The sequence below is a fragment of the Tupaia chinensis genome, unplaced genomic scaffold (genome assembly GCF_000334495.1).
Source record: "Tupaia chinensis unplaced genomic scaffold, TupChi_1.0 Scaffold000355_1, whole genome shotgun sequence".
NCBI lineage: Eukaryota > Metazoa > Chordata > Mammalia > Scandentia > Tupaiidae > Tupaia > Tupaia belangeri.
Genome location: NW_006159850.1, coordinates 9,233,640 through 9,257,670, shown reverse-complemented (window position 1 = coordinate 9,257,670; position 24,031 = coordinate 9,233,640). Strand labels below are relative to the sequence as shown.

General features: G+C 43.3%; 1 protein-coding gene across 1 annotated transcript in view; it reads left to right on the top strand.

The window, feature by feature from the left end:
* The window catches only part of WWOX (WW domain containing oxidoreductase), a 1,095,008-nt gene that overhangs the window by 924,050 nt on the left and 146,927 nt on the right, over positions 1-24,031 (top strand). The window lies entirely within an intron of this gene.

The following is a 24,031-nucleotide window of genomic DNA, read 5'->3' as shown; positions in this document are numbered from 1 at the left end:
CCCCCCCGTCGTGCTTGTTTAGAGACCCTGGGGGAGCCCAGGAACTGCTTGACATCTTTGGTGTTTTCTTTTATGGAAATGAATGGACAATACTTCCTGGTCTGTTTTGCAAAAGGATGTGAAGTGGGAGTGTGTATCCCCTCCACCAAGCCTTTTCATCCCAGAGCCTTGGGAAAGGAAAGGATTGATTCTCTCCCCACCTCCTCTGTGCCCGGTGACTTCACTGGCATCTTGGTAACCCATACCACAGTGCCCTCACCTGTCTCCAGGTGTCTTCCCAGATGAGGGCTCCAACACACAGAGTGGCTGAGGTGAGCCAGGACTGAGACCTCTGTTGACCGCAAAGCTCTTGCTTTAGGGTCTACTCCCAAAACTTGAGGCTTCACTGCTGTCTATTTTTTTTTTTTTAGAGAAAGAAAGCTTCACTGCTGTCTATTTTTTTTTTTTTTAGAGAAAGAAATTTTCGCTATAAGGTGTGTGTGCTCACCAGAGAGACAGAGAGAGACAGTAAGGCAAGAAATCACTCCCCCAAGGGGGATGGTCACACCATAATCCCTTCTCCTCTATTCCCCTCTTGGGACCTTGGGCATGCACACACACAGCCCCAGTGTGAGTTTAAGCCACCAGGTCTGGGACTCAAACCATGACTGAGTACATTGGAGTCCAGCAACATAACCAATATGACATGTGCTGGTCCCTCACTTCTGTCTTTTGCATTGAAAAGCAATCCTTAAAGGACTTGGGACACAGAAGGTCATTGACTTGACTGTCTAGTAGGACCAAGAGCTGGCCCTCTTTTCTAATCAATGCATATCATTTTGCCAAAAGACAGAGTCTGCTGCTGCAGAGATTGATTCTCTAGTTATTTATCTTCCTCTGCCCAGTGTAAATTGGTCAGCCTGATCCTATTCGCATGATAAAAATCATAATGTCTCAAATTACTTACTCAATAAAATGTGGGTTTGTCTATTATTAGTGATCATTAGGGTTATAATGCAGCATGGAAATTTGGAGCAAATTAACTACACATGCAAGCTGTTGGGCTCATGTGCAGTGAATCAGACACACGCAGTTCCCGTGGACAGGAGGCTTTGCAAGAATCGTGGCTAGAAGACTTTGTGGGAGGGGACCTGAGTGCCCAGATTTTTTTTTCCTCTCCATTTTCCCACCAACCCGGATTTCTCAAACTCGTATTTAGCTAATCTACAATAGAACCATGCAAATACCAGAAAACAAAAGTAAAAAACCCACAACAACAGCTCAAGTAAATTACAATAGCTTTCAAATTGTGTTTTAATTGCTAGAGGATGCATGTGCTCACCAGAGAGAGACAGAGAGAAGGAGAGGGAGAAAGTGTCCCCAATGGGGTGTGACCATGCTGCAATCCCTTCACCTCCACTGTTCATCCTGTTGGGGTTTTGGATACATGTGCACTCAAACACAATGCATTTTCCAAGCTTCTCTGGCTGGGACTCAAACCATGGTTGACCATTTTAGAATCTGGCTCCCTTAACCATGAGGCTTTGAGACTGCCCCCAAAATAGTTTTTTTGTTTGTTTGTTTGTTTTGTTTTGTTTTTAAGAGAGTTTTTTGCTATAGGGCGCGTGCGCTTGCCAGAAAGACAGAGAGACAAAGAGACAGAAAGCGAGAAATCACCCCTCGGGGGCATGGCCACACAGCAATCCCTTCTCCTCCATTCTCCTCTCGGGATCTTGGACACGCATTCACACGCGCCCAGCGTGAGTTTAAGCCACTGGGTCTGGGACTCGAACCACGGTTGACTATGTGGGAGTCCGGCGACATAGCCATTACGCTAACTGCTGGTCCCCCCAAGATAGTTTTTAATGCTTCTGTTACTGCTCCCCTGGATTTCCAATGATGCATGAGAATTCTGTGATGAGCAAACACCTCTGGTCCTCGTAGTTCTCACTGTGGTCCCAGCCTGCTGGATTCACTCTTAGCCTCTTCTTTTGAGCCTCACTTCTCAGTGACGTAATGGGGCAGCCTCTGTTATCGTGAAGAGTTCCCATCATACCTGGGCACTGCCATTTCCTCTGCAGCAGATGCTTCCTGGGCATGTGGGCAGGTGAGCGATGCTGACTTGGGCCAGTTGTAACTGACTATAAAAGTGTAGCTTTGAATGGCAAAGTATGTCTTAAAAAAAAAAAAAAAAAAAAAGTCTATGTGTAACTTGTTTCCTGTGAGGATGCCAGGAAACTTTACAATGAATGTTGTGATATGAAACTGCCAGATAGAGATGGTGACTCTGTAGCAGAAATCCATTCTTTTTAAAATAGTTTTTCCATTATGCGAAAGTTTCCTTCAGGGAATTTCTCTTATTCTTTGTGGATTCTGAAAACAAAATGAAGACAAAGGGCTAGGGTTAGAGCTGGGACTGAGACCAAGTCAAAATAAATTTAGAGGGCAAGTAAAATGCATCAGTTCAGTAACTGCCAAGTCCTAGGGTAATCTCAGTTTCAGGTATAGCTGGACCCAGGTGCTTACATGATAACATCAGAAACCTTTCTTTCTCGATTTCTCAATCGTGATTCTTCTTACTCATTTTATCTTAAGAGAGGCACAGATGGGATCTACAGACATCTGGAAACAGTACCTCTTACTACCCCTACAAATATTGGCATGTCAGAAAACCCACTATGTATTTTTTCTAGGCAGTAGTTTCAGGAAGGGCTGCCACTCTTTGCCTGTCTGGACTATTCTGTTCACTTGTCCCCTGCGGTCCAAGCACTGCGGCCACAGGCTACAAACTTCTCATTGACTAGGCCTGCAGTGTGTGTTCACTTCTGGAGTCAGAAAGTGGCATCAGCTTACCCCAAACCTATGGCCTGAGGGTCACAGCAGGTGGTGTTCCCAAAGGGAGATTAGAATGCTGTGAGTAAAAGAAAGGGGATGGAAACTGAGAATCAATCCTTGAAGAGCGGATGTTCTCTGTGTTCAGGGAAGTTCATTGGGGCCCACAGGTTAGGTATTCGGCAAACATTCCCTGAAGGAGAGAAGTTATCACTGAAGGTTTGGAAGCTCTGGCTGGTGATCTCTCAGCGGGAACACAGAGAGGGGACTGATGCTGAGGGAAGGGTCTGCGGCAGCATAGCGGAACACTCAAGAATGTGGTTTCTGGAGCCCAACAGACTGGACCTCAAGTCCCTGCACTGCCACTTACCAGCTTTGTGACCCTAGCAGATTTCTGGAGCCTCAATAAGTCCTCAGCCCTCCCACCTGTAAAACGAGGCAAATAATAGTGCCCGTTTGATGGAGCTGGTATGATAGTCAGATAATGCGTGTGAGGGCTTAAAGCACAGCAAGTGCTCAGTAAAAGGTAGATGTCAGAATCAGAACCAGCAAGCTCTGGAAGAGGCTCAGCACTATGGGGTCATCTCTGGTCCTATTGATGCGATTCTGCCTCACATTCTAATTTTTAGGGAGAGTACACGTTTACCCAGAATCACATATTAGAGCCAAAGATTCGGGTGGTATACATACCTCATTTCAGAAAGAGCATCCTGAGGGCACAGAATTAAACATCCGGCCTCTGAGAATATGGAAAGCTCACGGGACATTTGACCTACATGGAAAACAGGCTGGAGTTCCATTTTAATTGGCAAGGATCAGCCCAGTTGTCCAGCTGGTAGCTTGGAGTGTGGCCTGGCTCGCCCTCCAGAGAGATGTGCTTCATGATCTGCGTGGGTGAGAAGATCCTCTCAGGAAATGGGCAATGTTGCCAGCTGACCTCCTCCAAAAGAGAGATTTTGTTGTTGGCTTCTCCCCTTCACATGGGAAAATCCTCCACCCCTGGTCTCAGTTCCCAATGGGACATGGAGGCAGAATTTAAAGCTACAAAAGAAGTTGGTGCACATATTCATTGATGAAATTGACTGGCTTAGAGGCAAAGAAAGGCAGGTAAGTTTCTGGTTTCAGCTGGATCATTGACCAACTATGTAACTGGGCAAGCAGCGAGCTCGGTCTTCCTTCCTAGCCAGGAGGGAAAGTAAATCCCTTTCCCAGAGATTACTGCCAGTAGAAGACGGCCATTGTTGCTGTCATCGTAGTGCAACATGTCCTTGTCCATGTGACCAGTTCACCATCCCAGCATTTCCCTACCTCCCTTTCTTTTTTTTCCCTACCTTGAACTGTAAGGCTCCTAGCACACGGTTATAGTAACACCCGCAAAGAAAAAACCTCAAGGGAAACCGGTCATTCTCTTTGGTTCTTCTTTTCCTCCCCTTTCTTAGTTTGGGTTGCCATGACAAAGTGTCCTAGAACAAGGGGCTTAAACAATATACATTTATTTCTCACAGTTCTTGGGGCTGGGATGTCCAAGACCAAGGTGCTGCAAAAACTGGTGTGTGATGAGGGCCCTCTTTCTGCTTCACTGCGTTCTCAAATGGTAGAAGGGGTGAGACCTCTTTGGGACCTCTTTCATAACAGCACTAGTCCCGTTGGTGAGGGCTCCACCCCCACAACTTAATCACTTGATCTGGGGCTAACCCTACTCCAGTGTGACCTTGCCTCAACTAATTGCATCCTTACAAAGACTGTTTCTCCAAATTACGTCACATTTTGAGGTCTGGAGAAGAACATGGATTTGTGAGGGTCTCTACTCCACACAGTACAACCCAGACTCCTACAGACACGAATTCCATTCACAATTTTGAGAATGAAAGGAATTTGAAACGAGAGACAGACCTTGATGACTTCCTCATAAGCCTGCCAGAGTGCTTTTTGTTTGTTTTCGTGGACATGGAGGGGAGGGAGCACCGTGTAGCGGCAGGTGGCAGGTCCTTGGCCATGTGTGGTTACGCTCTGATGACAGCTCACGGTATGACCGTGACAGAAGCCGGTTGCAGTCCCGGTATGTGAGGGGTAAAAGAAACCTGACAACTCACTGATTCAGATTCACAGATTCTGTATTTGGAGCCAGAATGTACCTGAACAATCACAGAATTCCTATCTCCTGCCTCTGGAAGAATTGCCGACAGGAGAACTCAGTCTGTGTCACAGATCATCTGAATGGTACTCCTGAGAACATCACTCCTGTGGCCAGGGTGGCTTTTCACTGGCCCTCCTCTGCTCCCTAAAACGCCAGGTACTCATGTCTCCCAGGCTTTCAGGCCGAGACACAGGGTAAGTGCCCCCAATCACAGACATAGAAAAGTCACTTTTATTTTATGGAGCACAAAGAAGCTTCCTTGGAAAAGCTAGTCTTCAACTTTCTATTTTTGAACCACAGGGCAGGCCAGGAGGGAGCTGACCTGTTTGAAGCTTGGGGGTTGTGTTTTCAGCTGAGGAAAGTGATCCTGAACCTCTCCATCCTTGCAAAGCCCAGATGGAAGCCCAGCGCTCCCAGCCCCTCCAGCCCCACACACATGCTGGTGCACCTGGACTGCCACTCTACCCGTGTACAAATTACCCCCATTTTCTGCTTGTTTCAGCAGCAACTGTTTGCCCTCCCCCGTGATGTAATTAGGGCTTCGGAGTTCACGTGTGCCTATTATGAGCTCTCCCGTGTTTTGTCTTGGTGCTTCGTTTCTGTAGCAGTAATCATATATATATATTAAAATTTGGTATCAATTGTTTGGCTAAATTATGCACAGTGGGCCATCCTAACCTGCCATTAACATAACGTATGCTAAACAATGTGTTGTGTTTTTCCTTCTTTTTTTTTTCTGATAATTATACTCTAAAGCATCAATTGCTTATTCAAGTAAATTAAACTTTTGAGTTTTTCTCGTTTCTTCAAACTTTCACATTGTCTTGCCTGCAGCAGAGGCAGACCAAGCACTCCAGCTGCTGCCCGTGGAGGTAGCTTCGCTATTTTCTTCCTGAGAAATGCAAGTGACATGCTGTAGTCACCAGTGTCACAGCTGCCCTGACAGTGCTCCGGGCTCAGCCGCAGTATGGCACACCCATGCTGCTAACCCCAAACCAAAGGCTGCTCGGCCTTCCTACAGACAGGAGAACTAAACACAGGTACCCGCTAGACTCCTAACTCATACGAGCCCTGGACAAATGTGCACCGAGTACCTCTTTGGTGGATTGTGCTGGATGCAGGAGACACAAAAGTGACTCGAAGTGATAAGGCTCCTGTCCCCTAACCTTGTGTGCTAGGAGAAGGTTATGGATTCATGTCTTGCAACCTTCCTGAGGATGTCAGGAACGTGCACACCCTTAATCTGGGGCTGGCTGAAGCTGGAAGTAAATGGCAGCCTCAAAACCCAGTTGACAGACCAGGAGTTAGTGTAATGGCTACGTCACTGGATTCTCATATAGTCAACTACGGTTCAAGTCCCGGACTCGGTGGCTTAAACTCAAGCCGCACGCGTGTGAGTGCGTGCCCAAGATCCCAAGAGGAGAATGGAGGAGAAGGGATTGCGGCATGGCCATCCCCCTGGGGGATGATTTCTCGCTTTCTGGCTCTCTGTCTCTCTCTGTCTTCCTGGCAAGTGCATGCGCCCTACAGAAAAAAAAAAAAGAAAAAGAAAAGTAAAACCTCTCCAAAAAAAAGAAAAAAGACCCAGTTGAGGGTAGGTGTATGTGTATTCTGGTGTGGGGGTCAGTTGTGTCTGTAAAAGGCTGGACAGTAAATTGTTTAGGCTTGGTGGACCCCGCAGTGTCTGTCACTCCTACTCAACCCTGCCATTACCACTCAAGAGCGTCTACAGGCAGTTCCTGAACAAATGCATGTGATTGTGTGCCAATACACTTTACAAAAACAAGATTTTGCTGGTAATCGACCTGGTGGGTTGAGGCAGAGAATATATACAAATAATTTACTTTTTTAATGCCAGAAGTTGTGTGAATGCGTGAGAGAGACTGACAGGGAGACAGAGAGAAAGAAAGCATCCCCGATAGGGCCTGGTCACAGCTCAATCCCTTTTCTCTAATTCTCTATCTATCAGGATCCTGGACACATGTATATGTACCCATTGTGTCTTTCAAGCCACCAGGGCCGGGACTCAAACCCCAGTCAGCCAGGTGGAATCTGGCTTCTTCTGTGCAGTGCTTCACTGCTACCCCCACATCTAGGCTGCTGCCCCAAACCAAGCAGCAAAATGGAGTCAGCCCAATCTTTTCTAAAACCAAAGAGTAATTTTAGACTATGGCAAGTGATATGAAGGATGTCGTCGTAGTGATGTAAGTGGCACTTGCCAACCTTTTCACACCAGGACACACACGCAATTTTTTCAGCAGCATCAAGTTCCATGAGTGAGGCTGTGCTGTGTGGTTCCTGGGATACCCAAACCCTGCAGGAGTTTGATCTGTATCTTTCCACATCTGCAACCACTTTGCGGCATATCTGGGTGTCCCATAGTGACCAGGGAGGGCAAGCTTAGATAGCATAGTTGTGGGGGTTTCCCTTGGACTATATCTGAGTGGAAATAGGAATAGTTAGCAGTAACCAGCTGTGGGGACAAGCCTGGAGTGGTAAAATATTCCATTGGGTGAGAAATGTGTGCACAAAGACTCTAAGGCAAGAAAAGCATGGCATTGTGAAACTGAAGGGAGGCCAGTATGACTAGAAAGAGGTGAGAGCACGTTGGAGCTTTGGAATGAGATTAAATTGTTACAGTTCAGAAAATGAACCTAAGGCCAGTGTCTCAGCCATTATTGCTGTGTAACAAATCATCCCTTCTCAACTCAGAGACTTAGAACAATTAACATTTACTTCTCACATCTCTGTGGGATTCAGCAAAACTAGTCTGGTCTTGGCTACTGTCCTGCTGTCCTCTCTAGTCTTAGTAGGGCTTCCTTCCGCACCTCTGGGTCATCTGTTTTGCACTTCTTTGCATTGACTGATGGTTCTTCCCTAAGGTGGACATGCTAGGGCACTTTAGCTGGTGTGGTTCTTCTCCACATCCTCCTCTGAGACCAGCAGGGCCAGACCAGCTGTGTTTCTCATGGCAAGGACCGAAGCACAAGACATCAAGTCAAAACACATAAGGTCACTTGGGGTCTTGATGTAAAGTCTCTGCCCACATCTATTGCCCAAATAACTCACATGATTGAGCTCAGAATTAAAGGTGATGAACATACTAAAGAGCATGGATCCAGGAAGTGTAAAGAATGGGGTCCATCAAGACTTTCCGCCTGTATTTGATTCGAAGCCATTGAAACATTTTAAAAACAGGAGTGATGTAATTAAAACATATGAATCCAGCAAAACGTGTGGAGTACAATAGGTTGGGTGAGAAAGAAAGAGGAAATGGGGAAAACAGGATGGACTGAACCTGCTGAAGGCTCAGGGTCTTGTTCTCTTGTACTGCCTTGAGAAAACACCAGCTGAAGTGCTAAACTTCTTGTGCTGGCCTTTACCAGGTGAGCTGACAGTTCTCATCTGCATTCATCAATATAAGTCCCATAAAGAGTGAAGCAGTGGAGGAGAAATGAGAAATTACAGCCCAGATTAGCACCCTCAAGTGCTCTTGTGAACATAGGACACTCACTCAAATCACACGTCATAGCCCTTCACCTGTTAACACTAATGGCAGGATTATTCCCAAGGAAGCTGTAGCCATTAGAGTTGTTACCATTACAATGATAAAATAAATAGATGTGAATTCCAGCCCTGCTCCTGGGGTTGTTTCATGCTGATCACTTAATATATATGTGTGACTTGAAGCTTGATCCCTTGGGAGGAAAACTTATCTTTAAAAGAATACATGTTGGCTTACTGTGAGAAAAAATATCTTTCTTGGGAAATGGACTCACTATACAACAATTTTTTATTGTGCACAGGAGACTGTGATAAAACCAAAGCACTCAATGACTTAGAACACAATAAAAGTTTTTTTTCTTATTAGCATAAAATCAAAAACAGATGCCATGATCAATAAAACACTCTCTTCCACATGGTGTTTCAGGGACCTAGGCTGTTTTCATTCTGTGGCCTTACCATGATCACCAAAGGCATTGTGAAGATTGGCACATTCTCCAGTCCAATGAGGCTTATTAGTGTCATTGGCCCAGCCTTCCCTGGCCACATACCTCTATTCGTATTTCATTGGCTATACCTCAGTCGCTAACTATGACTAACTGCAAGGGAGGCTGAGAAACGTTTGCTGTGTGCTCAGTGAGGCACACAATCAGTGAACACCTAGTCAGTCTACTCCGAAATTGCTTTAGTGCCATCCTCTCATTCCAGCGGTGAATGATTTCCACTGAATTTCTCTTTCCTGTAAGAGCATAATCGTCACAGGGTTACTATTTGATTAAGAGCTTTTCATGAGCTTAGGTGCTAAATATGTATGAGTCACTAAAATCGCCAAGCTGCTATGAAAAAGATATTCTGTATTATTCCCACTTTACAGATGAGGGAGTAAAGGTTTCAAGAGGTTGGTTTTCTTGTATCTTCTGTAGACTGTGGGAATAACAGTACCTGTCTCACAGGTTATTTCTGCAATGCCATCAGGATAGACCAGGTCTGCTGAAGTAAGAAATAATATCCTCAAATCTTGGAGATTTAAAAACCACAAAGTTCTCTTTCTTGCTTTTGTTCTATGTTGGTTTGGGCCGTTTTAAAACTAATATTTAGGTCAAGGAAAAAATTGCTTCTAGAATACTGCTTATTTCCATAGCAGAGGATATAAAGAACCTGACCGGTGGACACTGTTCCATAACCACCCCAGGGACCCAGGGAAAACAGCATAGCACTGGGAATACAGGGAGTGACCAAATACCGTAAGTGCCATCCAATTGTATAAGAACTGGATGGCAAGAAGAGAATTAGTAATGTAGTAAGTTTGGAATTAATCTGAAATCTACACAGTTGACACAACTGATTCAGGAAGACCCTGGGAGTGTGTTTATGCATTTGAGTGAGGGGAGATGGTAGAAATGAGTGGGGACTCACTTATGGAGAAAAGTAACTAAATGTACTTAGTTATGGGCCACGCAAAAAGGATGAAAAAAATTAAGTTTATTTATGTATTTCTTCTATGAGTATATGAGAGAAAGTGAGAGATAACACTCCCAGCAGGATCTTGGTGCAGAAATCTGATCCACTCCCAGCTTCAGCCATCCTCGGATCATGGACACACACATACCTTCATGTGTATTCAGGGATGTCTCCAGAGATGAACCAAGGACTTTTCCCTGTGGGTCAGGCTTGCAGAGTGTTGGGTTTTGCCTCTGCCCCACCATCCAGCCCCCTAGGCTGAATCTTTTTGATCACGTCCCCTTTAATATAAAGGAAAACATGAACTGGAAGCTTTTAGGAGGGAGCAACTTGTTACCTTTTCCTATTTTATCTACAGTAACTAGATGAGGCCAGGGATGTGTGTGTGTGTGTGTGTGTGTGTGTGTGTGTGTGTGCGTGTGTGTGTTTGTGTTTGTGTTTATTGCATACACGTAATTACAAAGTGTTCAGTTTTTCCCTTACATAAGTTTATGTTGAGATTTAATTTCCACCAATTAGAACCCAAATGAAGCCATTCTAATGTGCTTCATACATCACAGCAACATGGCCTTACTTCTCGGTGCACACATAGGGAAACAATATCGGAATGCATTTTAAGTACCTAAAGTTGTGTTGGACTGTGAATGCATATCCAATTCAATTTGGAGGCAACTTTAGATTAATTAGGTTTATAATTTGCACAGTAAGGTAATGTAAATGTGTTGCTACTGCTTGACTTTTTGCTTAATCCTCTGAGTGGCTATTTAATCTTTTTAATATTAGAATTAAAGCAACTCGGAAGATATGAATATTAATCTAATTATATTCCGATCACTTTAATTTCTTTAATGTTTTAAATAACAAAACAACTTTACAAATTGGTTTAGGTTGGGGAACCCTTTTAGAGGATTGTGCATCTCATCAGTAAGTGCAATTTAGAGGATGCAGGCTGGGGAAGCACTACCTTAAGTTTATAGCTATGCAAATGGTGGTACCATTCATTCTGGAGCCTCAGTGATCAGCCTTGCAAGGTGTGCTTCAGGAACTGCTGCTTCTATTTAGGCTGGAGGAGCCTGCCAGCGTGAAAACTCAAGTAAGCAAACAGCTTTATGGCACCCCAGCCATACAAAGCGAAAGCTTTCGAAGAATCAGTGATAAGTTAGAATTAAGAGGATTTTTCTTCTTTTTCTGCTGTTATTATCTCAAGGAGAGAGGGGGGGGGGAAATCAGAGCAGGACATGAACAGTGCTTGCAAATTTTATTACCTCATTATAATTGATACCTGCTCTCTGAGCCAATAAAAGAAGCTGTATTCGGCACTAGCTGTATAAAATCTTTAATGTTTTAGGCTGTCAGCATTGGCTGTGGTTGGGCTGACATAATTATGAGCTGCATGTACCAATATATAGCTCTTTACCCACAAAAGCATGCTGCAATGGGGAACCTTTCAGAGATAATAAAAGGATTCATCAAGTGTCTATATGATAGCTACTTAAATCGCTATTGTTTTAGTTAGGGTTGCAAACATATCCCCTGGCTATCCCAGCTCCTTGTCTTTCCTACTTGGCATTTCAGAGATCTCAGGCTTTTGTACAGATTGTTCAGTTGCTTCCTAAAAAGGGGGGAAATCTACTTGGGGTGATTTCCATTTCAAAATGACAGTATGGAGAAACCTTTCCAAAGGCTGCTTGCTGGAATTGCAGATTCGATCAGCAGAGTATATTATTTTCTGGAACTAGTTACAGATTTTAAAAGGGTGATGGAAAATTAACCAAAGAAAGTGTTGCAAAATGCAGTAGGAGGTTGTAGAATTAGAAACAATTTCAACAAATAGCAAGTGAGATTTTCCATGTTTTGAGAGCTTATATGGCTATTTTCTTTTATCTATCAGTCTGGTGAAACACCCTGAAAATGGCTTTCCCAAGGCATTTATATTTTTCATCAGGGACCTGAAGTGGCATAAATGTCTTGTATTAGCTGGTAAATATGAAGCTAAGTAATTAGTATAAGCATAAGTAGAACTTAAAAAAAAAAAGAGCCTTTTAAAATGTATACCATTTAATTGAATAAAGCAAACATTAAATAACAAAGATGATCAGAACTGGGCTATTTTCTGTTCTTTTGGGCTATGCTGTTTATTTAACCAGCCTTTCTGGTTAGCATTACACTTTATTGTGGCCAAAAGGACCAGAAATTATATGATTAACATTGTGCATTAGGTGAATTCACATTACGATATAATCGATTAAAGATGAATACAAATTCTTGGCTACTTCTCTCAAGGGTAGGTAGAGTTGAATTCATCTCGCTTTGGATCTAGGCTGCAGTTTGTGGCTTGCTTGTCCAATAGAATGTGACAGAAATACTGCTCTGAGACTTCCACGATTGAACCATAAGAAAATGTGTAGTTTTTGCCCAGCATCTTAGAATGCTTGCCCTCGGAGCTCTGAACCACCATGTAAAACTCCGGGCTACCCAGAGGCTGCCATGTTGAAGGAAGCTCAATTAACCACGTTCAGAGGCCTTATGGGAAATGACATGCCTGGACACTCTTTATCCATTCACTCTTTATCCAACTGGAGTCATTCCAGTTGAAGTCCCAGATATTTAGAATCAGAAATAAATCACTCCCCATCTCCTATACCAAAGCCCTGTCTATACTGCAGATTCACAGGCAAAATAACCATTTGCTATTATTTAAAAGCACTGTGTTCTGTGTAGCTTCTTACAGAATAAATAACCAGAGCAAATACCCCAGGGCAAGAAATTATGAATAGTGAATTTAATATTTCTATGCCATCTATGTAATCAGTCTCTTTATTTTATGGTAGTACCATGTATATGCAGCAACCCAAGGATTTCTCTTTTACTAAAACTCAAAGTGAGTCGAATTCCTTAGGCTTGTGGATGTTGAGGACTAAGCTTTGCTCTTTATCTTTTCTTTATAGATTTCCCTTGGAAGCAGGGATAAGAAGAGGGAAGTTTCCCCGATGTAAATGTCTCATAAATATTTGAGCTCCATTTCAGTAAATCTTCCATTCTCTGATCTGTTGCCTAATCTTCTATTTAGCAAGTATTTTCCATGAAATAGAAGGCTTTAATTGGTAGAATTACTAATTTTAATAGCATAGCTTAGCACAGCTCAGCTTATAAAAAGCCCACTATCCCCATTAAATTCTCATCTTGTAAAACCACCGATCAGCATCTACCCATATTTTTTACTAAAGTTTTCTCTTCTTTAGTCCTTCAGTACTGAAGAATGAGACTCTCACTAGACAAAAATATCAGCATTTCTTTGACCTCGGCACTCTAAACTCGGGAGTAGAAAATAGGATCTCTGAAGAAAAGTGAATTCTCCCAAAAACCAGTACATACATTGATGAATGTCTATGATGCAGGGAAGAGCACCTTGGGCCCATGTGTAAACAGTGTCATGAATGAGTCCCCCCCCCATGTTTTTATTAATTTATTTGCCATAGGGTACCTGCATTCACTGGACAGAGACAGAGACAGTGACAGAAAGCAAAAATGAGAAATCACCCCACAGGGTGGATGGCCACACTACAATTACTTCTCCTTAATTTTCCTCTTGGGATATTGGGCACATACGTATACACACATGCCTGATGTGTTTTTCAAGCTACTGGGTCTGGGATTTGAACCACATAATCAGCCCTGTGGGATCCAGTGCCTTAACCACCATACTACATGCTGCCCTTGCCCCATAGTGTAAGGGTAGGGAAATTTTGTTCAGAGCAGAGAATTATAGGGAATAAGGATATTACAAGTTTATTCAGTTAACCTTAGTCCAGGGTTCTAAACCTTGGCCCTACAGAAATTTGAGGCTGGGTCATATTGTGGTGGGGACTGTCCTGTGCATTGTAGAATATTTAGCAGATTCCCTGGGCTCTACCCACTAGATGCCAGTCACATGCCCTCCTCCAGCTGCCACAACTAAAATGTCTCCAAACACTACCAGATTCTTGACCCTTGAGAATCTTGCCTCTTCGCTGTATTAACCCTTCCCTACCCCACTCCTTTGGCTCAACAAATCTTTCTGGCTAAGTTTATATGATCTTGAAAAGATGCAAAAATTAAACTTAATTTTCTTTAAAGGAAAAAAGATGTGCTTTTTCAAAATTGCCACATGAATAGTTCAAAGCCAAAGAACTTCCAGGTGGATTGGGCATTCCAAAGCTACATTAAGTGGTATAAAATTAAGGAGAGTATAGTGGCGTGGGTACAGTAAGCAGATGTGGATTATCTATCATTTTTGAAAATGTCATTGTCAGTATTAATGTTCACTATTACACATGGGAGGGAAAAATATGGAAGAGTTCTAGAAAATGCTGGAATGATTTTGCAGCCGTGAGGCTGAATTGAAGAGCTTAACCCACTAATCTGTTACGACTGGTTGGGGAGTGCTAGTGAAGGTTCTCTCATGCGCTTAAAGTGCTTCAGAGGGTAGTGGGAAGTGGCATTATAGTTCTGCTCTTAATGGTTGAGGCAAGATTTGCCTGGACCTCTTTCAGAATATGCCCTCGTCTTCCAATGGCAAACTCATGTCTATGCCAGACGGCTCACCTCAGCATGGGGGCATGAATTGGAGTGGAAATCAATGGACTAGCATTTGGATGCAATTGCCCCAAATTATCAAAGAGAAAAGAAGACCACTGTAATTCACTATCTCTGCTAAGCATTAGTTTAGTGTGATAGGTTCAGTTCTCGGGGCCCTTCTCATCAGAATTTTTCTATAAACACCATTATTATTGCTGCTGTGTTTCCTGTGGCTGTGCTGAACTGAATCTGGAGATCTGATCTGATCTACATTAACTCCCTCACTGCCTTCAGGTAGCTGGTGACTTTTGGGGACACCAGCAAAAGTATTTTGATCCGTGAGAGACAATTTGGATTTCCCCCAAGTATCTGCTAAATGAGAACAAGTGAAAGCTGCCTGAGGTACCATGAGGTAATTGATGGTTATATTCCCAGGAGCTCAGAATAGCGAGATAGGAGACATGGTGGGTCGAGAACTTAAGGTTAGAAAGACCTGGTGCTAGGGCCAGTAGGTGGCATGGTGGCTAAGATGCCAGGTTCCCACATGGCCAACCCCAGTTTTAGTCCTGGACCTGGAAGCTTGTTTTCTCACTTTCTTTCCTTCTCTCTGGTAAGTGCTCACTCTTTATAGAAAATCTTAGAAAGATAATAATAAATTAAATTAAATTAAATTAATAATTCTCTTTAAAAAAGAAAAAAAGAAAGACCTGGGCCTAAATCCTATTTCTGCCTCACTCCAGTTCTGCCATCTTGCCAGCTCTGCCATCTTGCTTCATGTAGTACACTTACTGCTTTGTCTGAATTCTCTCCATGTCCATAGCGTACAAGGACATCTCTCCATGTTATTAAAACTGCAGATTCATCACAGTTACAATCATTCAGACAGCTGCTTGCATCTTCTTGGGCTCTTATTCTTTTTTCGTGAAGCTGTTTGCATAGTGATTGCAAATCTTACTGTGCACAAAAGTGGTTTTCTAAAACATCTCTGTTTCCCTCGTTCATCTGGAGCATAGTCAGTGTAGGAAATATACATTATTTTAATTTATTCTTCCTTTTTTCTCTGCAGTTCTAGGATAGACAGAGACAAACAGACCTCAGAGTTCCCTCCTTTGTAAGCTGGGCGACTTTCTTCATGTCTCTGCACCTCTGTTTTCTCCATTTCATAAAAAGAGGGGAGCATGTAATTCCAAGATGTACAGTTGCTGTAAGGATAAAGAAGTTATCCTTAGTACCACGTTTGACTTGTAGTACATGCTCAATAAATGTAGACGCTCATAGATCGTATGATTATCGTAATGTTTACTGTTCATTGATAATGAAGGATGTGGGACCAGCAGTTGGCGTAATATAGCTATGTCGCTGGACTCCCATGTAGTCAACCGGACCTGGTGGCTTAAACTCACGCCAGGTGTGTGTGCGTACGTGTCCAAGATCCCGAGAGGAGAATGGAGGAGGATTGTGGCGTGGCTATCCCCCCCTGGGGGGTGGGGTGGTGATTTCTCGCTTTCTGTCTCTCTGTCTCTCTCTCTTTCTGGTGAGCACACGTGCCCTATAGCAAAAACCTCTCCAAGAAAGAAAGAAAGAAAATGAAGGATGAGTTTTATATGAGAAAGAAGGAAGCGAGAAAGGGTGGAAGAGATGGAGGGAGGAAGGTAGTAAGTTTATCAGCTCTGAATATGGAATTGAAAAGAAATTCACATCTCTTTGTGGTGAATGAAAATAACTTGACCTTTATAAGGCTGGCCTGATGCCTAGAAGGAAAAAAAAAAATCTTGGGTATAATATTTATGTAATCAATCGACTAGATCTTATTTTAGCAGAACTAAACTTGTATCTCTGGGTTTATCCATCAGTATCTGGGGGCACACTGACAATGTTTGGGATATACTTATACTAGAAAATATTTCATTCTTTTACTTAAAAAAAACTGTGTATCTGAAGTTCAAATTTCACTGGGGATCCTGCTAGCCTTGGCAATTCTATTTACAGACCAGAGGATGGCTTATTCTTCTCTACACACGTTGGATTTGTCAAAATCTGGAAATGTTATGTAATAAAAGTGGCATATCTAGTTTAAATCTGATTTAAAAGTAAACCAATGACCATTGAACAGATTTATGTTTTTTTTGTCAATACCGCTCTGATTTGGGGAGATTGTTATCAGTGGTAAGCTTTGTAGGACATGTCTCCTTTTGGAAATGGCATTTTAAATTAATGTGAAATTATGTTTTAATTTAATTCACATGGAGTCATAAACAGGTGGGAGAATTATGTAACAATAATTGTGTTTGCAAGAAATTGATTTCATCCTAAAATTACATGAATATGCTATTACAGTTTGTTGTCATCCCAGAATGCTCTGTTTAACCATAAAATACAGCATAAAACACACCCTGATGTTGAAGTCCTTAATCTGTGTGTAATTGCTTAAGTAAATACATTAACTATATTGTCAACTACCTGTTCCCAAATACCTTACCTACCAGCTCACCAATGTAGGTTTGAGCTTGACATCTGCAATGCATAAAGTAGAAATTCACAACATTTGAGAATGTGCAGTTGCATCTCAATCCTTTCATCAAATGGAGATTGGGAAACCTTGAAAAATAAGTAAAGCTTGCAACAGCTTAAAACATTATTCTCTTCGTAGTCTTACCACATGTATTGAAGATGGTACCTTTTTGCTACTTAAAAATACTTAGGACCTGTGCACATACAAAAATATCTCTATTAACAACTTCAGTAATGTGTCATGTTCAGTTTCTTTTTTCGTTTTTTTCCCCCAGAAATGTTGCTTTTGGTACACTGAGAGTTCATTCATTTAAAGTTTGTCCTTGGCAATTTTTTAAAAATTGAACAGGTTCCCTTTTATTATATATTTTTTGTATATAAAGCTGATAAATAACTGAGCCCAAACAAGCTCAAACTGATTATATTTCTGGATACAAACCAAATGTGCAGTTAATCCATCATTGTTCCCATGTCAACTACCCTTGTCCTCACCTATAGTTGGGGGAATAAAAAGCATACTAAGCCTGATTTTTCTGCTAGTTCATTCTCTTGAGCTTGGAGAGATTCTATCTGCAGTATTTCCAAAAATAGTGTTGGGAAATGCAGAGTACGGGAGAGCTAATTCTGCCAGTCACATTGTGTATAGATGGACGTGAGTTCTATGGCACGTTTTTCTCTCTGATGAGACTTTTGGCCATTGGCTGGTGAGAATCTTGAAAACTACAGGGATGTTATCAGATGTGGACGTCCCTCCTCTCTGATGTCACTGCAGGTAGATGGGCCTTATGGCTGGTGCTGCCTGGATTCTTTTCATTTGGTGCTTCATAGAATCTCATTACACCTGACCAGCACTGACTAGTAATAAACAGCAAGATTTCTCCTTCTAAGAGCGTGGCAAACCAAGAATACGGTAAAACATATCTTACCTCTTCAAACTTAACTGGGCACCAGAGGAGTATTTCCTAGTCTCATTTTGTAACCTAAATTACAAACGGAGCTACAATCTCATCTTTGCTTAATGTAACCAGTGAGACTTTTGGCACCGTATGGAGAATGGTTTTAGTCTCTGATCTTTCTGTTTGATAAAATGTTCAGTCTCTCTCACCAGAGAGCTAGGTGTGTACTGAGATCTGAAGGAAAGCAGCCAATAATTATTATGACTAACATGGGTTGATCAAAGTTTTTTGTGTACTAAGGACCATTCTAAAGACTACCAGCCACTCAAAAACACTATGAAACAGACGTGACTAGTTTATCAATGAGAAAATAAGTCCAGAGAAGCTAAGAAATATACTAAGGTCACGTAGCTGGTAAACAGCACAATATTCAGATGGGAATTCAGACTCACACACTCTTGTACCACACAGCTTCTCTAGGGACATGTCTCTGGAATGCAAGGGAGGTACGCGGACTTGCCATGCTACTAAGAAGCCTTCACTGCTTTAGGTTAAGGCAGCCATGATTATCAGGACTTTGAGTCCCCAATCCAGAGCCTTCCTTGACTGCCAGAAGTGTTAAGAAGGACTCTGAAGTCCTTCTAGGTCTGGATGCCAAAGGATTGAGTGTCACAATCAACTCAGAACGCAGCAAGCCAGGTGGGGGAGGGAGTATACTGGTTCATGTCCTGAGCATTTGCCATCTCTGGTTTTTTTGGGGTTTTTTTGGAGAGGTTTTTGCTATAGGGCGGGTGCACTTGCCAGAAAGACAGAGAGAGACAGAAAGCGAGAAGTCACCCTCTGGGGGTATGGCCCCACCACAATCCCTTCTCCTCCATTTTCCTCTTGGAAACTTGGGCACGCATGAACACACGCCCGGCATGAGTTCAAGGCACCGGGTCTGGGACTCGAACCACAGTCGACTACATGGGAGTCCAGTGACATAGCTATTACGTCAACTGCTGATTCCTACCATCCCTGGTTTTAAAAAGCATCTGAATCTTTGGCAGAATGTAAATTTCCCTATGAAGACAGACGTCAGCTCAGCTGCTGTTGCTTAGACAAGTTAGTTTTTATTTAGAAAGCAAGACTCAGGTCAGGGCAGAAGACAGGTCATCGCTGAGGCTCTCCGGGCACCGATGATCCATAACAGCATTGATTCCTGCGAGTGAGGGGTGCAAAGCGAGAGGAAAGAAATGGAAACAGAAGTTATGGCCACACTGAAAATGAACTACCCACGTCCTGATTTTGCTCAGGGCTCCTTCTCTTAGGGTCATGATGGTTTTGAGCATATTAATAGCAATATCGATCAACGTTACAATGCCTCTTTGGGAAAGGCCATACTGGGCTCTGGGTACGTTCACCCACTCGTTGTCAGGTTCAGAACAGCCTTACTTGGTAGGTTCTGTTATTCTACCAAGCAAAATACACGGGATGCCGTCACCGTGGGCCACTGTCGAATTGGCAAGACTGGAATTCTTACCTCTTACATCCCGGCGCCTTCCACAGGCCAGCCCTGCCTTTGAATCATTTGCTTTAAGGAGGAGAGTAGTTTGCGATGCTCTTACAAGCTCAGCTTTAGGCAGAAGGTGCAAAGGTGAAATACACTTTTGTTTCTGTTCTCCTCCTTTGATCTCAGAGCCCTGAATGGCTGGCTGCCCTGGAAGTAAAGGCAGGGGGGAGGTGGAGAGAATACGAGCGCAGACGCGCGTCTTACGGTTGAAAACCATCACGGAACGTATCGTTTCCTTGGTTCTCCATTTATTAATAAAATGCCCAATACCTTCTGGCGTGTGCTTCGAACCGCTTTTAATTATCTTCAGTTGGATGAAGAGAAGGTAATGGGGGCCTCGTAATCGTCGTGGAGGGACTATTGGAATTTTATTTCCATGGGGAAGGCAGGGAGTGTTTGCCAGGGAAGCAGGGCCTTTCAAAGTTGAGGACACTTCCTGGTGCCACGCGGTGTAAATCACAGTGCAAACTATGCCATTATCCCCTGCAGAGGAATCGAGTGTGGCTTTATGGGATTCTTCACCAAGCACTTAGGAATAATCTGATATAAAACAGCAGGGGTGGAGAGTAATGACAACTTCAAATTAGTTTAATGAATGTTTACATTTAAAAAAAAAAAAGGCTTTTCTGCAAACCTGAAAATCCAAAGTGACAGCTTCCTCTCTGACTTCCCCTGCAAGAGGCACCTCTGGGTTTCAGCCTGAGGAGAAAAGGTGGCTTGATTTAACTCCTTCAGCCCTGGTGTACCACCGCCCCTCCTTTCTCCGGTCTGGGTTCGAGCAGTCCTTGAACAGGCTTCCATAGTATTTGCTTTATACATGTCGGATCGGCGTCGGGGGAACATCTGTTTTAAGTCAACTTAGACTCAATCCAGGAAAAAATAAATTTCTGGCTCACCACCTGCTCTAGAGGTCAGTTACCCACCCAAACCAGCCAGAGATGGTTGATGGGCTACAGATGCCGGGGGTATTTTTAGCTGAATCTTGGCAGGTCCCCTGCTTGTCGAGTGCAGCAAAGAAGAGAAGGTTGGGGAGGATGATAAACCATTATATTGTTTTAAAGTGAGGGCAGTTCCAAAGCTCCCACCAAGTTGTATGGCTTTTCTGGGCTGTCTCCCCACTTTTGATGAAGAAGGATTCTTTTTGGCAGAGAGAGCAGAGTACGAAATGTTTGCACTGCTTGCGTGGTGTGGAGCAGACCTCTAGGTATTTTGGACAAGAAACAACATTTGTGTTGCAGATACAGTTACCCGACCTGAGCTGCCCGTGCTCCGATGGCAGCGTTTTCATAGTATTTTTTGTTCCGAAATCTGAATATTTCCCTGTGGGCAGATCTTGGCCCCTCGTCCCACATCAGGCTGAATTCTGTCCATAGGTTGCCAATCTGGAGATGGAATATTAGTCAAAGTTATGCAAAAAAAACTCAGTCTCAGCCACGGGAGGAACAATAATGGCACAACCAAACCAAGAAATCAAACCAAACCAAACCAAAGACTGAAGGGTTTGGGCGCCTCTCAGGGATGACTGGAAAATCAAGTGGAGAATTCTAAGAAGTGGTTTACACACATGTTTGGGTCCACGTTGGCTTTTGAGCCCCAACTGTATAAATCAAACCTAGCCCCCCAGACTGGCGTTTTTCTGTTCTCCCTTGACTAACATACCAGCACCTCCAAAAAACCTTCACAAGAAACTCCACAGGCCTTCAAGAGTCAGTAGAAAACTGGGTAAAAATAGCTCTCTGATAGAGCAGACTTCCGTTTCTGTGGGATGTAAGAGTTGGAACAGATGAACAGCTAGATGATGAGAGCTGTCGCTTTATGTGCTGAAATCAGTTTTAAGCAGTATTTGTCAGGAATACCAAGAGTAGTGCAGAGCCAGGACTTGGTTTGTTTCTGTCAGCCAGACCAGTAGGTGACTCAGGCCTCTGGGTGTTCTTGGGGATTGCTGTAACTAGGCTGACTGAGGACAGGCTGTCACATGTTACATGTATTATAAGCGTCTTAGAGGTGCGTAAAATGTTCTAGTTCTCCACAAGATACTATAACAGCATGTATAGCATTTGTGTAAATGAACCTTATAAATTCTATCGCTGATAGAGGTGGGGGTTTTCTGTTGTTATTGTTTGTTTGTTTGAGAGGTTTTCACTATAGGGCGTGTGCCCTCGCCAGACAGACAGAGAGAGACATAGAGACAGAAAGCGAGAAATCACCCCCCAGGGGGGATGGCCATGCCGCAATTCCTTCTCCTCCATTCTCCTCTCGGGATCTTGGGCATGCACGCACACGTACCCAGTATGAGTTTAAGACCCCAGATCCAGGGCTCAAATCATGGTCCATTACATGGGAGTCCAGCGACATAGCCATTATGCTAACTGCTGGTCCCTTTTGCTGTTGTTGTTGTTGTTTTTTAATCAGAGGGAAAAGCATAGATCTAGATGCTATTTCTAAAAATTGTGGTACAAAGTATCAGCAGGTGGCATAGTGGTTGAGACTCTGGAAACCCACATGGCTGACTGCAGTTCAAATCCCAGACCTGGTGGCTTAAAAATCGTGCCAGGCATGCATGTACAAAATCCTGAGAGAAGAATGAAGGAGAAAGATTATAGTATGGTCATCCCCCTGTGGGAGGGGGCGATTTCTCACTTTCCCTCTCTCTGTCTCTCTACGGTGAGCACATGGGTGAGCACATGTGCCTGCGGGAAAAATGCGCGCTTGGAAAAAAACCAAAAAAAAAAAAAAAAAAAAAAAAAAAAAAAAAAAAAAAGAAAGAAAAGAAAAGAAAAAGAATAAAATCCAAAAGTGAACTTTAAGAATGTTCTCATTCATGGACATATATCCAATGTTCTAATACAAAGCAAAAACACCAAATCAAAACAAAACAACCCCCGCCCTTGGTCATTTAGATAATTAACACAATTGAGAAACAATAGGCAGAGTCGTCAAAGAGTTCATAGAAAATATGTATTACGAGAAAAATCTGTCATAGATTGTAATAGTTTTTGCCCCAACATAAACTTGTACTTGATTTCTGTTTTTCCATAAACTTTTTGAAGTCCCTCATGTACCATGATGGTTTAAGACATAGATTGCAGCAACGGAGTGGATGCCATCCTGAGTCTCAGTTTTCTTATCAGTAAAGGCAGGAATAATACCTAGTCCTGAAGGTTGTGCAGAAGATGATTTGAGATAATCCATGCAAAGCACTGGACGCAGCCTCTGTGGTAATGTTGGCCATTGCTCTCTTATCGATGGACTTGTGCTGCTGCTGCCATGTGACGCGTCGTGCACAGGAAACCATCTTCCTGAGCAGACTTGGAGCAAGGCAGTTATTAGCCATGCACACCTCTCCATGTTCCAGGGATGGTTCAATGAGAGGTGACTGCAGAAAGTCTGCCCTGAGCGAGGAGGGTGCAGTACGTGGATGACTGGTATGTGGAGGTGGCCAGGAACTCCCAAGGTCTGCACACCACTGAGCATGAGGAAGGATAAAAATAAGTTTACCTAATTTATGAGTTGTCCACCTGAAATGGTTCTAATGGTGTCTTTAAAAAGACAAAGTGATGAAAGGGTATATCGGTTATATTGAAATGTGGAATCATGAGATTCCAACAGTCAATGCAAATAGCACCCGGAATTAGTTTTTCATAGGCAGAGAAGGCGTGCTCACGTGTGTGTGTGTGTGTGTGCACGTGCACGTGCACACACGGCAGGTGAGAGGTTGCCGGGAGTTAGGTTTTAGGAAGGCACTTGGGTGTGTGCATGCGTGTCTCTGCGTCTCCCTAGCTGCCATCTTCCTGTTTATTAGTGTGTGTGTGTTACTTATTGCTGTAAGAAATGCAGAACAGTAGGAACCTGGTAAAGTTTTAGAGATCTCAGGACTTCCTGAGATCTCAAGACCTTTGTTCCTGGCCATCATTCTTCAGCCCCTTAGAAGGTCTCCTAGCCCATGGCTCTCCCCTGTGTAATCTTGCAACATTTCCCCTCAACTTTCACACACTGGGCTGCCCCAGAGCCTGTTTCCTGCTCCTCTGCCTACTTTCCTCCTCCCCTTATATTCACTTCCTGGATGATGCCACCTGGTTGTGACTTTCAGTATCATCCACATGCTGAGAAATTCCATGAGCCTGTGCTACGTTCTCTGTGGTTACAACAGTGCCTGGCAAACACACAGGAGTGCTTAGTCAACACTTAGTTGAATGGAATGAATGGTCTGCCAGGATAGCATTGCAGATTATCTGCAAATGAAAAGCTCTTCTTCCCTGCCCTTCTGGTACTTTCCAAGGAAGCCAGCCTCATCAGAGAGCCTCTCCTGGGAGGACTTGCAATCCAGGGAAAGGACTTCAGTAAGCCAGTAAATAATTAGCCTTGAGACAGAAACCTACACAAAGCAGAACTCATGGGTTCTGTAATTGACCTCCTGGCCTTAGCTTTGGCCATAGGCAGTCTTTGGGGCTGTCAGCTACACATGCAGCAGCCAGGGGTGGAAGGGTGGTGGTGAAGAATTCCTGATTCAGTGCAGACACACCGTTGGTGTCAGTGGAATCTGATAAAGGTGACGGAGGAAAGAGCTCTGGGTGAATTATTCTGCAATTTTTTTTTTTTTTT